The sequence below is a fragment of the Bubalus kerabau genome, chromosome 21, assembly GCF_029407905.1.
Source record: "Bubalus kerabau isolate K-KA32 ecotype Philippines breed swamp buffalo chromosome 21, PCC_UOA_SB_1v2, whole genome shotgun sequence".
Classification (NCBI taxonomy): Eukaryota; Metazoa; Chordata; class Mammalia; order Artiodactyla; family Bovidae; genus Bubalus; species Bubalus kerabau.
The window spans coordinates 26,514,543-26,527,730 of NC_073644.1; the positions used below are offsets into that span (position 1 = coordinate 26,514,543).

The 13,188-nt window shown below is 38.0% G+C and overlaps 1 long non-coding RNA gene across 1 annotated transcript; it reads right to left on the reverse strand.

Moving 5' to 3' along the window:
* Nucleotides 1–1,238: 1,238 nt before the first annotated feature.
* Nucleotides 1,239–12,841, reverse strand: LOC129635874 (uncharacterized). Its single transcript, XR_008706506.1, has 4 exons — nt 12,774–12,841; nt 10,076–10,142; nt 3,207–3,340; nt 1,239–2,605 (listed from the first exon to the last, which is right to left on the reverse strand). It is a non-coding gene; the product is annotated as an uncharacterized LOC129635874 (long non-coding RNA).
* Between the last annotated feature and the right edge of the window lie 347 nt (nt 12,842–13,188).

The window sequence follows — 13,188 nt, forward strand, 5'->3', positions numbered from 1 at the left end:
GTGAAAATGAAGTCGGTCAGTTGTGTCCGACTCTTCATGACCCCATGGACTGCAGCCTACCAGGCTCCTCCGTCCATGGGATTTTCCAGGTAAGAGTACTTGAGTGGGGTGCCATTGCCTTCTCCGAGCATATAAACAGGCAGTGTATAAAATAAGTTTATACACCACTATCAGGTGTGATTCCAATGGCATCTAATTTCATGAGAGATACTGGTCTGTGATTTTCCTTTCCGGCAATGTCTTTGTCTGTTTAGGGTATTGTGGTTATTCTGGCCTCATAGAATGAGTTAGGAAATATCCCACTTGCTTCTGACTTAATTTCTTCCTTAAATGTGGTAGAATCCATGAGGGTATCCATATGGGTCTGGTGCTTTCTATTATAGTGGGTTATGCATTACAGATTAAAATCTTTTGGCTGGTACAGACCTCACATAGGTTATCAAATTTGTGGACAGAGTTATTCATAGTGTCTTAATGTTCATGGAATCATAATGATGGCCCTTCTTTCATTTTTGATATTAGGAATTTATGTCATCTCTCTCAGTAAACTTGGATAGAAGTTAATAAATTTTATGAATATTTTCAAATAACCAACTCTTGAATTCATTGATTTTTCTCTGTTCTCTCTTTTTAAATCATTGATTTCTGCTTTTGTGTTTATTACTTATTTTCTTATGCTTGCTTTAGATTTAATTTGGTCTTTGTCTGGTTTCCTATGATGGAAGCTTAGATATTTGATTTTAGATATTTGTTCTTTTCTAAAATATGTATTTAAAATCATATATTTCCCTCCATGTATTATGCTTTTGCTACATCTCACACATTTTGATATATATTTTCTTTTTATTTAGTTCAAAATATTTTAAAATTTCTCTTGAGACTTCTTGACTCATGGTATTCAGAAGTATACTCTCCAAATATTTGCGGTTTTCTTATCTATCTTTTACTCACTGGTGGCTCAGTCAGTAAAGAGTCTGCCCTCAATGTGGGAAACCTGGGTTCAATCCCTGGGTCAGGAAGATCCCCTGGAGAAGGACATGGAAACCCACTCCAGTATTCTTGCCTGGAGAATTCCATGGACAGAGGAACCTGTGGGCTACAGTCCATGGGGTCACCAAGAGTCAGACACAACTGAGTAAAACCAATCTAGTTTGAATGTAATGTGGTCCAAAAATGTTCAGATATTATTGTCTAAAATATTTATCTTCTTTTTTCTCTTTCTTCTCCTGATAGTCCCCTTGTGTGTGTAGTACATCTTTGTAATTGTCCCATATTCTTGAATATTCTCTTCTGTTGTTTTTTTTTTTTTTAACTTTTTTCTCTCTGCATTTCTCTTTTGCAGATTTCCATTGACATTTCTTCATGATCAGAGAACTTTTTTTAGTAAGTCTATGAATGAGTCCATCAAAGGCATTCTTTATTTCCTTTCAGTGCTGTTTTTATTTCTAGCATTTCCCTTTGATTCTTTCTCAGTGTTTCCATTGCTTTGCTTCCATCCCCCATATGTTCTTGCAGTTTGCCCACTCCTCCCTTAGAGCCCTTATAGTGTTTATGATAGTTGTTTTAAATTTCTGGTCTAATAATTCCAATATCTATGCCATATCTGAGTCTGATTCTGGTGTTTGCTCTCTCTTCAAACTGTGTTTTTGCCTTTTAGTATATCTTTTTTTGAAAGACAGATCTGATGTGCTATGTTAAAGGATCTGAGTGAAACAGTTTTTAGTGCAGGCTGTTATATTTATACTATTAGGAGTTAGTCTGCATTTACTCTTTGTTATAACTGTGAGTGTCAGAGGCCAATGTTTCCTCTCGTGTCCTTGTCTCTGCAGCTGTCTTTGGTTTTTCCTAGAGACATCCTCTTAAATAAAGTCTGAGTCATGCAGTTCTTTCCACTGTATTTTCCTGTTACTACACAGGAGTCCTGTTGATGTAATGCAAGATGTGGGGAGAGGATAGCATCGTCTTAGCGTTAGGTCTCCAGCTCTTAAGGAGCTGTAACCCTGGTCCGTAACCTTAGAGGGGTCTCAAATTAGATGTTTCTCTTGTCTCAGGTTCATTAGTCTGGTAAAACACTAGTTGGTTAGGCTCAAGTAAAATAGTTTCCCTTAATGATAGGCTTTGTTAAGAACAGAATGGTCTGGACATATTTCAGTATGGCTACTTTCCCCCTTTCCTTACCATAAACAGGGGAATTTTTTTTTTCTCATCTTTACTGTGAGAACCTGGAGGGTTTCTGGAGGCAAGACTCATGAATATATTAGCCCCACCTGAGGCTGGGCCCCCTGGAGTTTTCCTCTCACCTTTGCCTATCCCAACCTCTAGCAATTTGTTAACTGCAGTTTAGGTTCTTCTCCTCTGATACTTAAACCTGAGGATGTTTCTTCTCCTGGGCTTCTGCTCTAGTATCTGTGATACTCTGTATCCACCTGTCTGTATCTTCAGTTTCAGAGTCAACAGTTTGTCTTGCGACTTCAAATCTCTGACAAATCTAAGAAGAATTACTGATTTTTAATGTGCTCAGCTTCTGTTGAGAAGGCAGTGATGATTCCAAGCTTCTTACATGCTAGACCACAAACCAGAAATTCTCAACATGTTATTTCCAGTTCTGAAAAAATTAAAACACATAAATTTCCATTACCTGGAGAGTGAATAAATACATTGTATTATATTTATATAATAAAAGATATTATAGCAATCAAAATTAAAAACTAATGAACTAGAAATTTCCATCCCAACATTGATGAATATAAACATTTTGCTGAGGGAAAACATCAAATTGATTTTGACTCTATTTATACGAAGTTTAGAAACATACAGAAAAATACAGTGTGGTGTTTAAGCACACATAAGTAATAAAAAGTAGAAATAAAGTACAAAGAAATGCAAAGGAATGGTAAGCTCCAAATTCAAGTTTTGAATTATTGGAGGAGGATATGGGGCAGGGAGGGACTGGGGTATGCTCATGGAGAGTTATATAGAGAATTTCCACAATATTAGCAATATGTCATTTATTAAACTGGATAGTGATTTTTAAGCAGTAATCCTTATACCTTTTATCTTAAATATTACAAAATAAATGAATACCTAGACTTGGTAATACTATATAATTTAAGGAGAATGAAGTAGAATTATGTATGCCGATTTGGAAAGATCCCCAAAACATCTTTTTAATGGCCAGGGGCCGCAGCCTGGAGGAGCAACCCCACCTCCAAGGAGCAGTGGCTGCGTGGGCTCAGGAGGGCCTAGAGGAGCTATTCCACGTTGAAGGTCAGAAGGGGTGGCGGTGAGGAGATACCCATCATCCAAGGTAAGGAGCAGCGGCTGCGCTTTGCTGGAGCAGCTGTGAAGAGATATCCCACGTCCAAGGTAAGAGAAACCCAAGTAAGACAGTAGGTGTTGCAAGAGGGTGTCAGAGGGCAGACACACTGAAACCAATATCACAGAAAACTAGTCAATCTAATCACACTAGGACCACAGCCTTGTCTAATTCAATGAAACTAAGCCATGCCCTGTGGGGCCACCCAAGAGGGGCGGGCATGGTGGAGAGGTCTGACACAATGTGGTCCCCTGGAGAAGGGAATGGCAAACCACTTCAGTATTCTTGCCTTGAGAACCCCATGAACAGTATGAAAAGACAAAATGATAGGGTACTGAAAGAGGAACTCCCCAGGTCAGTGGGTGCCCAATATGCTACTGGAGATCAGTGGAGAAATAACTCCAGAGAGAATGAAGGGATGGAGCCAAAGCAAAAACAATACCCAGTTGTGGATGGGACTGGTGATAGAAGCAAAGTCCGATGCTGTAAAGAGCAATATTGCATAGGAACCTGGAATGTCAGGTCAATGAATCAAGGCAAATTGGAAGCGGTCAAACAAGAGATGGCAAGAGTGAACGTCGACATTCTAGGAATCAGCAAACTAAAATGGACTGGAATGGGTGAATTTAACTCAGATGACCATTATATCTACTACTGTGGGCAGGAATCCCTCAGAAGAAATGGAGTAGCCATCATGGTCAACAAGAGAGTCTGAAATGCAGTACTTGGATGCAATCTCAAAAATGACAGAATGATCTCTGTTCGTTTCCAAGGCAAACCATTTAGTATCACAGTAATCCAAGTCTATGCCCCAACCAGTAACGCTGAAGAAGCTGAAGTTGAACAGTTCTATGAAGACCTACAAGACCTTTTAGAACTAACACCCAAAAAAGATGTCCTTTTCATTATAGGGGACTGGAATGCAAAAGTAGGAAGTCAAGAAACACCTGAAGTAACAGGCAAATTTGGCCTTGGAATACGGAATGAAGCAGGGCAAAGACTAATAGATTTTTGCCAAGAAAATGCACTGGTCATAGCAAACACCCTCTTCCATAATAGAATTTTGCCAAGAAAATGCACTGGTCATAGCCAACACCCTCTTCCAACAACACAAGAGAAGACTCTATACATGGACATCACCAAATGGTCAACACCGAAATCAGATTGATTATATTCTTTGCAGCCAAAGATGGAGAAGCTCTATACAGTCAACAAAAACAAGACCAGGAGCTGACTGTGGCTCAGATCATGAACTCCTTATTACCAAATTCAGACTTAAATTGAAGAAAGTAGGGAAAACCACCAGACCATTCAGGTATGACCTAAAATAGATCCCTTATGATTATACAGTGGAAGTGAGAAATAGATTTAAGGGACTAGATCTGATAGAGTGCCTGATGAACTATGGACGGAGGTTCATGACATTGTACAGGAGACAGGGATCAAGACCATCTCCATGGAAAAGAAATGCAAAAAAGCAAAATGGCTGTCTGGGGAGGCCTTACAAATAGCTGTGAAAAGAAGGAAAGTGAAAAACAAAGGAGAAAAGGAAAGATATAAGCATCTGAATGCAGAGTTCCAAAGAATAGCAAGAACAGATAAGAAAGCCTTCCTCAGCAATCAGTGCAAAAAATAGAGGAAAAGAACAGAATGGGAAAGACTAGGGATCTCTTCAAGAAAATTAGAGATACCAAGGGAATATTTCATGCAACGATGGGCTCGATAAAAGACAGAAATTGTATGGACCTAACAGAAGCAGAAGATATTAAGAAGAGATGGCAAGAATACTCAGAAGAACTGTACAAAAAAGATATTCATGACCAAGATAATCATGATGGTGTGATCACTGACCTAGAGCCAGACATCCTGGAAAGTGAAGTCAAGTGAGCCTTAGAAAGCATCACTATGAACAAAGCTAGTGGAGGTGATGGAATTCCAGTTGAGCTCTTTCAAATCCTGAAAGATGATGCTGTGAAAGTGCTGCACTCAATATGCCAGCAAATTTGGAAAACTCAGCAGTGGCCACAGGACTGGAAAAGGTCAGTTTTCATTCCAATCCCAAAGAAAGGCAATGCCAAAGAATGCTCAAACTACCGCACAATTGCACTCATCTCACACGCTAGTAAAATAATGCTCAAAATTCTCCAAGCCAGGCTTCAGCAATATGTGAACCATGAACTTCCAGATGTTCAAGCTGGTTTCAGAAAAGGCAGAGGAACCAGAGACCAAATTGCCAACATCTGGTGGATCATTGAAAAAGCAAGAGAATTCCAGAAAAACATCTGTTTCTGCTTTATTGACTATGCCAAAGCCTTTGACTGTGTGGATCACAATCAACTGTGGAAAATTCTGAAAGAGATGGGAATACCAGACCATCTGATCTGCCTCTTGAGAAATTTGTATGCAGGTCAGGAAGCAACAGTTAGAATTGGACATGGAACAACAGACTGCTTCCAAATAGGAAAAGGAGTATGTCAAGGCTGTATATTGTCACCCTGTTTATTTAACTTCTATGCAGAGTACATCATGAGAAAGGCTGGGCTGGATGAAGCACAAGCTGGAATCAAGATTGCCGGGAGAAATCTCAATAACCTCACATATGCAGATGACACCACCCTTGTGGCAGAAAGTGAATAGGAACTAAAAAGCCTCTTGATGAAGGTGAAAGAGGAGAGTGAAAAAGTTGGCTTAAAACTCAACATTCAGAAAACGAAGATCATGGCATCTGGTCCCATCACTTCATGGGAAATAGACGGGGAAACAGTGGAAATAGTGTCAGACCTTATTTTTTCGGGCTCCAAAATCACTGCAGATGGTGATTGTAGCCACGAAATTAAAAGACGCTTACTCCTTGGAAGGAAAGTTATGACCAACCTAGATAGCATATTGAAAAGCAGAGACATTACTTTGCCAACAAAGGTCCGTCTAGTCAAGGCTATGGTTTTTGCAGTGGTCATGTATGGATGTGAGAGTTGGACTGTGAAGAAGGCTGAGCGCCAAAGAATTGATGCTTTTGAACTGTGGTGTTGGAGAAGACTCTTGAGGGTCCCTTGGACTGCAAGGAGATCCAACCAGTCCATTCTAAAGGAGATCAGCCCTGGGATTTCTTTGGAAGGAATGATGCTAAAGCTGAAAGTCCAGTACTTTGGCCACTTCATGTGAAGAGTTGACTCACTGGAAAAGACTCTGATGCTGGGAGTGATTGGGGGCAGGAGTAGAAGGGGATGACAGAGGTTGAGATGGCTAGATGGCATCACTGACTCGATGGACGTGAGTCTGAATGAACTCTGGGAGTTGGTGATGGACAGGGAGGCCTGGCGTGCTGCGATTCATGGGGTCGCTAAGAGTTGGACACGACTTAGCAACTGAACTGAACTGAACTGAAGTCCAGGGTTCCCTGGTGGTCCACTGGTTAAGAATCCACCTGGCAATGCAGGAGACACAAGTTTGATCCCTGGTCTTTGAAGATTCCACACGACACAGAGCAACTTAGCCTGAGCGCCACAATTACAGAACCTGTGCTCTAGAGCGCCTGCAAGTGGCAACTATTGAAGCCAGCACACCCAGAGCTGTGCAACAAGAGAAGCCACCTCAGTAAGAAGCCTGCCACTGCAACAGAGATCCAGTGCCACCAAAAACATATAAATGAGTCCTTAAAAAATAAATCATAAAACACTGTGAATGAAATGTGTATGTTTTAAAATAAGTATATGTGAATATAACATATATGAAGGTTTACACAGCAAACTTTAAGTGATGGCTACCGCAGAGGTGTTAAGTGTTAGTTGTTCAGTCTTGTGTTGAGTCTTTGTGACCTCATGAACTGTAGCCCGCCAGACTCCTCTGTCCATGGAATTCTCCCAACAAGTATACTGGACTGGGTTGCCATTTCCTGCTCCAGGGGATGTTCCCAATCCAGAAGTTGAACCCGGGTCTCCTGCATTGCAAGCAGATTCTTTACCATCTAAGCCACCTCAGAGGGGACAACTTCAAGTTGGAGGAAAAGGAACAAAGAAAAAAAATTCATGTTAGACTTTGCATATTTATATATTGTTTGAGCACTTTAGCAAAAAAATGTATTTACTACTTATGTAATAGAACAAAATAGCACTTTCTCTCTCCTAAAATGCTTAAATTCTATGTATGTTAATAAGTAAGAGGAAGAAGCTAATGAAGAGGAATGATAAAACAAACAGGATAACAAAAAGACTCAAAGTTCTAAGCTGAAGCGCTGAAATTTTGAAATTTGGAATCCCCTCTCCTTTAAAGTTCATTATAGTAGACTAGTCAAGGTAGAGAGGATTCTAGAATCTGTGGGCAGTAAATAGAGTAATGGATGAGATGATGGTTCAGTAAACCAGGGACCTGAATTCTCCAAAAAAAAAAAAAAAGAAATTCCTAAAGTAACATAATACCTTTATGAAAAGCCTCTTGGTTTTGTTTTTCTATGTATGTTTATAAGTTAGAATTATGGATATGACCCGATGAACACTTCATTCAAAGAGAATCCCAAAAGAGGATATCTGACATCTGAAAAATGCTTGCCTCCTTTGTCATTGGTTAATAAATCTCAGCAAATCAAAAAGCAGAGACATCACTTTGCCAACAAAGGTGCATATAGTCAAAGCTATGGTTTTTCCAGTAATCACATACAAATGTTAGAGTTGGACCATAAAGAAGGCTGAGTGCCAAAGAATTGATGCATTTGAATTGTGGTGCTGGAGAAAACTCCTGATAGTCCCTTGAACAGCAAGGAGACCAAACCAGTCAATCCTAAAGGAAATTGACCCTGAATATTCATTGGAAGTACTGATGCTGAAGTTCCAATACTTTGGCCACCTGATGTGAAGAACTGACTCATTGGAAAAGACCCTGATGCTGGGAAAGACAGAGGGCAGGAGGAGAAGGGGATGACAGGATAAGATAATTGGATGGCATCGCCAACTCAGTGGACATGAGTTTGAGCAAACTCTGGGAGACAGAGAATGACAGGAAAGCCTGGTGTGCTATAGTCCACGGGGTTGCAAACAGTTGGACGTGACTTAGTGACTGAAAACAACAATAAATCTCAAAGAAGAATTTATTCCATATCTTGGATTCGTCTAGGAAAAGGACAGAGATTGCCTAGGATAGCTGATTATTCTCTTGAATAGTTGCTTAATACTTAAAGTTTTACAAGAGTTTAATATTCACATTTTAGAGATAGAAATTTTAGCTGTAAAATTTTGACCTGGTGTTGTTAAAATTGAAAGGTCACAAAAATATAAACTCGATGGAAGAATATTATTTATCAAAACTTCAACATTTCAAAATTAAAATGGTTAGGTTAGAATATTTGTATTTGGTGACCATTGTTGTTGTTCAAGTCATGTCCAACTCTTTGCGATCCCATGGACTGCATGGACTGCATGGGACTGCAGTACAACCAGGCCTCCCTGTCCCTCACTATCTCCCGGAGTTTGTCAAAGTTTGCCGAAGTTCATGTCCACTGAATTGGTGATGCCATCCAACCATCTCATCTGGTGATCACAGACTCAAAGTAAATTAAGTGCAGGGCAAGAAACAAGTCAGAAGCAGGGAAAAGGTTCTATTTCCATTTGTAAAAGCTTTGTCTCCTGCCATGTCTTAGTTATAATACTGAAAAAACAACATCATCTTCAAGAGATATTCAGTGGGAAATGCAAATTAGTTTGGTGCGTGTTTCTGATAGGGAACTAAATCATTTTTGTTTAATCTACCCAAAAACAAAACATTCAACCTTCACGAGGGATACAAAACATTGTATTGATATTTTTAGTCTGTAGAATATATTTGTTTCAGAAAGTAGAGTATTTTCATGAAAATTGAAAATGAATTCACCAGTCTTTTGTCTCAAGAAATAAATTATTTGGGATATTCTGTTAGAAAAATACTGAGAATGCTGGGTCTAGTTTTCACCTATAGATTACAAATAATATACAAGAGTGCCTCTAGCAGATCATAATTACATTTCAATAAAGAGTTCTCTGATAATCACAAACAAAATCACCTGCTGTGTATATTGGCATAATTTTAATTATTTCTTTCTTTTGTAAATCAAAACTATTTTGGTAACCTGGGTGGTAATTTCTTTATGATGAGGAAATGTCTCCTAATTGGCTATTCTTTTCCACCCATGCCCACAGGTCTTCAATCCTTAACATCATTCTTTTGTATGATAATCACTTTTCTTAGCATCGACTTCCTTTAGTTACTGACTATCTGACATGGAAAGTCCATAAATATTAAGAGATTAACAACTTAATATAAATTCAGATTTCATCTTCTTTGATTATTGCATTAGGAAAACCCAATTATGAGATTTTACATTTGCAATATGGAGTTTTCACATTTTAACCTAAGAAGGAGATAAAATTTACTTTATGGAGGTCAGAAGGTAAACAAGAAAGAAAAGGACTGTGTATTGTGGGTTTTGTAGAGCTAATTTCTTCAAAAACATTATCTGTTAAAAGAAAATGGGATAAAATCTAATTTTAATTGTTAATCATGAGAGAGCAATATTTACTAAGAGCCAGGCTCTATTTTAAAAATTTTACTTACGCTGTCTATTGCTTTCAGTGGACATATGACATATAATATATCATTTCATTTTACTAAAGGCAAAACCTATAAACAAGGAACATAGGTCACCCACAACACACATCTAGAACTGTCTGGCTCAAGGTAGCCCTTGTAATCTTACCATCATTGCCTGCAACGTCCTACTCACAACCTACTCACATCAAGGGCGAGTGCAGCATCCAGTTCACATCCAGGATTGTTATTTACACCGAAGTCCTTCTAAAACCTAAAGTGAATGAAGAACAACTTCCTCTTTATTTCTAGTATGTGTAAATAGAACCTTCAGCATTTTATAAGAATAGATTTTTGCATATTTTCTATATTTTCTTTACAATCTTTTTGTTTCCCATATCATTCATCATTATTCTCCTTCCTGCATCCCTACCAAGAAAATGACTTTAACTCTTTTATGTTGCTTCCTAGAGAAACATGATCCTGCTTTCCCATAAGACACACTGCCCCATATCTCTGTCTGATTATGTTAAATTCTTATAGAATCCATGATGGAACATATCTTTCGATTGTCACAAGAGGGAATTTTCTTTCCTGTATGAAAATCTGCTTCTCCTTCACATATTTTTACCCTTTTCTTCCTATGTTTAATGATGCCAAAAGGTCAGGCCTATGTTACAGAAAATGTCTATTTGCCACCTGGGACTTCTACTGATTTAAAAAATCAGCTTCTCTGCATGATTTAAAAGAATTTTTGATGGAGGCAACATAGATTCTTGAAACTTGGAAGTAGAGCCATATTTTTTCTCAAGTATAATAACCTCTAGATTATCCTGTGACAGTTGTAAAATGTTACCTTAATCACAATGGTGAGCATTAATGAAGGTTTGTGCCAGATGAAAAGGGAAGTTGAAGGTCATATGAAATTCGATATATTTAATAAAACTAACTTTGCATTTCACAATTAAATCATATGGTTATGAGATATTTCCTTGAAAGATGGGGAGGAGAGTATCAAAGATTCACATTTCATCCAAAAACCTTTTTCACCAAAAGTAATAAATCATTATTGAGTGGTTCTCTACAACAATAAGTGCCAAGACGTGGTCAGTTTCCACCTTGGTGAATAGGAACCAGCAAGGGTGCTTTCAGAATGAACTTTATCTACTGAAAAGAAATTTCAACTAGATTTCAATTAAAGGAAAGAAAGAAAAATCACAATTTCTCTAGTGCTTTATACTTGATTATCCTACGTGTTCTCATATATTGCCATTTAATTGAAATTCCCTCAATAGTTTCTAGCAGAAAGTGTTGACATTAACTCCATTTTCACAGATGAGGGAACAGTCTTAAAATGCTGGACTTAGTTGGCAAATAGCCAAATTGGGGTTCAACTCACGGCTCTAGCCAACTTTCAGCCTCTCTTAAGGAAACACACATGAGCTTCATTAAGGACTGACATGAAAGAGCCAGTCATGAATCGTGTGCATGCAAACCAGAAATGCCTTTGCTTCCCAAATAACCACTCTCTCTTTACTGATCCTTCACATTTCAGTGTTAGGGCTTTGTTTGTTTCCCTTGAGCTAATATTTATTATTTGCTCCTAAAAGGCAAACGTGTTAGGGACAGGCAACAGAATATTCTATATCAATCACTGATGCTTTAATACAAATAAATTCTTAAGTTTCTTTCTGGAAAGGTAACATTTGGGGCTTAATTTATTTTATTAAAAAAGTTTTTAAAGCAAACAACTTTTTATTGAAATATAGTTGATTTACAATGCTGTATTAGTTTCAGGTATACAGCAAAGGGATTCAATTACATCTAGAGTTTATCACACTAAGTCAGAAAGAGAAAGACAGGTATCATATAGATATCTCTTACATGTGGAAACTTAAAAAAAAAAAAGATGCAAGTGAATTTATTTACAAAACAGAAATAGACTCACAGACATGGGAAACAGCTTATGGTTAACAAAGAGCGAAGGCAGAGGGATAACTTAGAAGTTTAGGTTTAACAGATACATACTACTGTGTATATTAATAAAATAGATAAATACCTACTGTATAATACAGGAAACTATATTCAATGTTTTGTAATAACATACAAAGGAAAGGCAACTCTTAATGGAAGAAAGGTGTGTACGAAGGGCAGATTGAAGACACAGTTCAAATACCACAAACAGCTCTGTATAGCTAGCTTGTCAGTGGGCAGAATATTAGACACTCTTTCAAAGGAAAATTAGAATCACATAAAACATATCTCTAAGATAACATCATTAGACTTCTAAGATAACATCATTAGACTTCCTTATGAGTTTATTGAGTTTCCACAGCTCTAAAATTGATGGAAGAATTTTTTCCTGGTAGATGGCTAAGACTTATCAAGCATATTTTGGAAGGAAATCTATAAGTGCCTTGAGTTCATCTGAGGAGGTTTTATTTACCAAAGAGAAAGCAGTTATAATCTAATCTTTGGAAAATCTCTAGATTTCTATTTCTTCCACAAGAAGTTTTCCATTATATAAAAGAAAACTGGAGACCCTAAGTCACATATATGTTCCAAAAAAATCCAAAAACTGTAGTAATTCTTTTCATTTATTTATTTCTAGGATGAATATTAGGTACTTTTCCTATGTGAACTATGCCAAGGAAAAAACTAACTAAAATGAAAGTGAAAAGTTTTTCAGCATGGAGAGAGAATAGTTTGATAGTATTTATTGTTTCACAAATCACTTTGGTAATGATAATTAATGATTAACATATGATGTCTCTAGATAACACCTTTTTTCCATTTGGGGTGTTTTCTATGCTCTCCAAACACAACTGATAAAGGTAAAGTCATAAAATCTTCATAATATCCAAAATATGCTTGTTTCTAAAGTGGCGAGCAAGAAAGTGCTTACATATCATATCTCTTCAGCCCGTGGTGGAGGGCACTGTAGCTGTTTCCTGCTTTGTCAGCTAAACCCACAAAAGATTAAATACATAACAGCCAGTTAGTACCAATCTGTCTTGGAGGCTGGCAGGTGTTTCCATGAAATTTTGCCCCACCTGTCACAGCACACAGGGAAGGCAGCACCTGGCAACCTTATAAACAGCTCCCTCTTTAATTGCTTTGAAACAACACAAGCAGCAGCTGCCGCTGCCAACATTGTTAAGCAAACAACAGGTTTTGCACCTGCTGGAGCAAAATTCTGACCTTACTATTGGCCAGTCAGGGGACACCCAGGTAACTCGGCAGCCTGTCCTAATACTGTGGCCCAGGAGATTAGTTACTGTCAGTCAGGATGGATTCTTTCCCTCAGAGGTGTAATATTT